The sequence below is a fragment of the Papaver somniferum genome, chromosome 3 (genome assembly GCF_003573695.1).
Source record: "Papaver somniferum cultivar HN1 chromosome 3, ASM357369v1, whole genome shotgun sequence".
Classification (NCBI taxonomy): Eukaryota; Viridiplantae; Streptophyta; class Magnoliopsida; order Ranunculales; family Papaveraceae; genus Papaver; species Papaver somniferum.
The window spans coordinates 133,550,527-133,555,600 of NC_039360.1; the positions used below are offsets into that span (position 1 = coordinate 133,550,527).

The window sequence follows — 5,074 nt, forward strand, 5'->3', positions numbered from 1 at the left end:
TCTCTTTGCCTAAAAGAATTGTTTTCTTGGGTTCCCTACTATTTTCCAATTGGTGGGTCTTTTCGGCGATTTCATTCAAAAATTACATCGTTGCATCCACAGTTTGGTTTTCAAAACCACCAGTGCATAGAGACTCAACCATGGTTGTTGTCGAATAATCTAAACCCTCATAAAGGATCTGAAATAGTCTAACCTTTTCTAAGCCATGATGAGGACATTGGGCTAATAAATCATTGAACCTTTCCAAATACCTATACAAAGATTCTCCCTCATGTTGAGAAAACGTACAAATTTGCGTCCTAATAGACGATGTTTTTTTCCTAGGGAAAAAATTGCTCAAAAAGGCAGATATAATTAAGTTGTTCATATATTTCGATTGACCCGGAAACTAAACTATATAGCGATGATTTGGCTTTATCTTTCAAAGAAAAGGGGAATAACCTAAGTTTCAAAGCATCATTATCAAGGTTTCTAATTTTTAGGGTACTACAAATTTCCTCAAAATCCCTAACATGGAAATAGGGGTTTTTATTTTCCTTCCATAAAAAGATTGGGAGCATCTGTAGGGTCCCAGGTCTAAGTTCATAATTTGCTTCAGTTTCAACTAACCTGATGCACGAGGGACGAATAGTCCTAGTCGGATTCAACAAAGCTTTCAAAGTTGCAATTCTGGCTCTACCTGAGTAATAGGGATTCTCTCCTTAGTAAAATCAGGACGTTCAAAAATATTACTCTCTAGATTAAGGTAATCAAGACTCTTGTTTCCTACAATATCACTTCTAGGTTTTTCACGCATAAACCGTCCTAGAGCGTTTCTCTTATGTTCTGGTATATACGAATTCAACCAAAAACTGTGCACATGCAAATGTTGGGCTAACTAACTTAGGTAGGCTTGGGTTACCACATCAAAATATACCCAAACGTACGAGGCTGGGGTTTCTGGTGTTTCAGATGATAACGCCCAGAGGGTGCACCATACTAAACCACTTGTTTTCCTAAAATCGGTGCCGGACGAAAATGAAATTGGTGTGTGCAAGTGTGTTTTTTTTTATAATAAATAAAAATAAACAAGCAAGGAACAAAAATAATTACAAGTCCAAAATAAATAAAATAAAACTAACAAATAAAAGTCCAAAAATAATATCTTCGGTTTCTCCTTTTTTGGCAAGTTCAACTTTCCACTTTTAGCATTGAGTCAATCCTGCACAACAAAAACAAAAATACCAAAGATGTAAAATAGAACAAAAAAAATATTAAAAAAAACACAAAATACAAAACCTAAAAAAATTTAAAATAAACCTAAAACCTAAACCTAAATACAAGTCCGCGTCGGCGGCGCCAAAAATTGATGTAGTTTTTACAGTGATAAGAAAAGTTCGTTCAAAGACTTGTAGAGATTTTTGGTTTCAGAATAATTTTTAATGCTAAAATTAATAAAACTTAAGTGAAAGTTATATCGGGGTTTTAGAAATAACCAAGACTTTGAATTCCACTACTACTCATGATTGATTGATAAGGATTTGAAAACTCTAATCAACTTTTAAGTCCTCTTTTTATCTTAACTCACCAAAAATCAGACATATTCTCAAATATTACTTGTAAACCTTAAGCATAGATTATCAATAGATTTAACAAAGCATAACCTATCAAATTGAATGACAAATAATTAGGACAATCACGCAAACAGTTTGAAACTCTGCAAAAGCAGTGATTAAGTGAATTATGTAATAAAGTAGAGAAAATAAAATAGTTACCCATCAATCATGTGTAAGTAGCTTCATCCGTTGCCTTGGTTACGAGGTAATTAGCTCATCTTGTTGGAAACACGCTCAAAATATGAATTCATTGCTCAAAAGGTGTTTACAAAGGTGAAAAGAATTAAAAAAGAATAAAACAACAGTCATAGAAAGCTTTTTGCAACTGAACAAACAACGATAGTTCTCTTATGTGGTTGGATATAAGAATGCTTTCTGCGACTGACTCTATCAGCCCAATGTTCTCCGTGTTCTTCCTCCCTTGCAGCAGCAGGAACTTTTTCTTTCTCGCTCTGCAGTGTTCTAAACTTCACCCATGTCCTATTTATACACACAAAAATCCTCTTGGACAAGAAATCTCTATGAAATCTTCTCTTTTCTTTCTCCGGAGGCCACAAGATTTCTTTCCTTCTCTGTATTTTCTACGCGTCTGTGGGTGGCTTCAAAATATCTCTATGATAGAAACAAATCCAGCAGAGGAAATTTTAACCTCATCTTTACACCCTACTTCCACAAATAAAATCAAATATACCCGAGAAAACTTTACCTCCCTGTTTTCTTCCACGCATGTAAAAATCCTTCCATTTTCGATTCAAAGACCTTTACCAAGCCTTATTACCCTTAACGGGCCCATAACAAACCAAATCCACGAAAAGGTTGCTAAAATCTCATCCGAAATCATCCCTGAAAATATACAGGTTACCGGAACTTCAAACTCCCTGTTTTGTTCTAATCTCGAGTCTTAGCCAAATTTGATCTAATCCAGCGACCTTACCAGGCCTGTTTAGCTCTTATGAGTCCATCCAAACTATTTCCGCTGATTGAATCTCTTCAGAAATCCCCCAAAAATCCAACCCTAATCTGTTCCGTGAAAACAAGTTTTTCCCGCCAATTTTGAAAATTCAAAGTGTAAAAGATGACCTCCCCCTATCCTGTGTTGGTCTCCCTTTAGCAACTGGGGCGGAAATAGTAATTTTGGGGTGCGCATAGTAATCTTCCTGAATATCTTATGAATTCTTCTGGGTGCCTTTATCGCGTCCTTTGGGTGCTTTTAGTAATTCATCTCGGGGGTCCAAATACCACTTTTCGAGCCAAATTCTCCGCAAAAGCTTATTTCTTCAAAAACACCTACAAAAACATAAAATAATCAAATAAATACAAAATCGAGCACTAACAATACACATAATTGAGTACAAAATAGACACATAAATGCGTCTATCAAATGCCCCCAAACTTATTATTTGCTAGTCCTCGAGCAAATCAAATCTACAAAATAAAATCCTAACTCATTGTCGCAGGCATCGCAGTTGCACTTAGCATGTGCAACAAGCCTTTAAACCCCTAGGTGACCCTAGTGGCCGAGTTATAGTCTCGGGAGGGCTTACCAGAGATATATCCACAAAATCTTTACTCCAGACCCTGACTACCTACGCAAAACCTTGGAATATCACTAAAGAATCTCCTTGGTTGGCATACTTATTGACTACAGGAGAAAGTACCCTGATGCGAAATTCCAATTGTTGTACACGAGTTTGCACTCAAGCATACTAAAATTCATATATAAGTGACAGAGCTCTACTTAGATAGTCGCACTATGGACATCAATATATGGAGTCAACAAATCACATGGACAGACTAAGAGATGGATATAGATAAAAACATAGAAGGTTTTGATGTTGACAAGGTGAACGGTGTTTCTCATTTCTGTCTGAAGACCACTGCCAAAATGAACCTATCCTAATGGACTGAGATACTAGTCTGACTAATATAAACATAACTGGGATATACAAGGGAACCAGTGGTCAAAAATCCAAACTCTAGGTCAACACAACTGGCATATACAAGGGTACCAGTAGTCGACTTTATTGAATTTATTCCGGTTAGTCTGGTGGTCTGGTCTCAATTTCTTTTTTTTTTCTTCTCTTTTTTTTCATTTTTTCATAATAATTTTTTTTTTCATTTTTTTTGGTATTTCAATCACTCTATTTCATCCTATCAGTGGTAACAACTTGATTCGTGAGCCCCACCTAATCACTTAGATAAACATATTTTAAAAAGAAAACAATATAAAAACAGAAGTAAAAAGGACTCAACGAGATATGGCGAAACTACCATGTTATGTTAGGGTACCGACCCTAAACTCGTCATAAGCCCATGGGTAGAACTCAACTCGAAAACCGGTTAATAAAAAAAAGAAACCGGTTGACTAGAAGAGGGAACCCATTGACTTGTAAACTACCAATTAAGCCCCATCTAACCAATGTGGGACTAGGATCCCAACATCCCACCACGCTTCCAGACCAAACGTCCTCGTTGGCCCACTCTATCGACACTGACGCGAAGGTAGCCCTTTATCTTATGGCGGCTTCACTCCCCTATCATTATTCAATGCGGGTGACAACTACGCCCATACATAGGTGCCCCAACACTTTAATCTAGCCTATAGGTCACCCCTTCTGTGGAGCGGGCATGGATCGTGGTGGTTGGCTCTAATACCAAATGTTGGGGTACCGACCCTAAACTCGTCATAAGCCCATGGGTAGAACTCAACTCGAAAACCGGTTAAAAAAAAAGGAAACCGTTGACTAGAAGAGGGAACCCATTGAATTATAAACTACTAATTAAGCCCCATCTAACCAATGTGTGACTAGGATCCCAACATGTTATTTATAACACCTGATCTTTGTGCTTTTATGAATAAACTCTTTATATGTTTCCATCTAATCAGATTGGTTCCTTAACTCCTACAACCAAGATGCTTCCATCCACTTAGATTGGTTAGTGTTATCCTTAATAGGCATAAATTTCTAGGCTCTGGAGTTTATTTATTGCAACTAAAAAGTTTCTCCCATACCTCCAAACTTAAATCTAACATTGTCCTCAATGTTCTAAAGATAAAATTAAAAACATGAACAAGGAGAAACTGTTACTATTTGAAGCAAAAGAGTTAAGGAAAGATATTACCGTGTTGCATGAGCATGGGTTACCTCCCAAGAAGTGCTAAGGGATTAATCTAGACTCAAAACTAGTAATGGTTCGAACCTAGCTTTCCATTTATCAATATCTAACACAGGAATATAATCCAACAAAGCATTCACTTATTCGATGTTGCTATCTTCGTCGAAATCCATGCTAAAGTGGGATAGATAACTCTCTAATGGATCTTCCGATATGATGTTTGGTAATGACTCCTGAATTAAGGTTCCTATCATGTTCACCTCTTCAATGCACGTTTATCTAGCTCAGAATGTAGCTTAATGACATTAAAAATATTCAACTCAATAGTGATATTGTTAGAGCATAGCTCGGTCAATCTCTCA

At 36.7% G+C, this 5,074-nt stretch overlaps 1 pseudogene; it reads left to right on the forward strand.

Moving 5' to 3' along the window:
* The first annotated feature begins 200 nt into the window (after positions 1-200).
* LOC113362361 lies at positions 201-300 on the forward strand (annotated as a pseudogene).
* Positions 301-5,074: the final 4,774 nt, after the last annotated feature.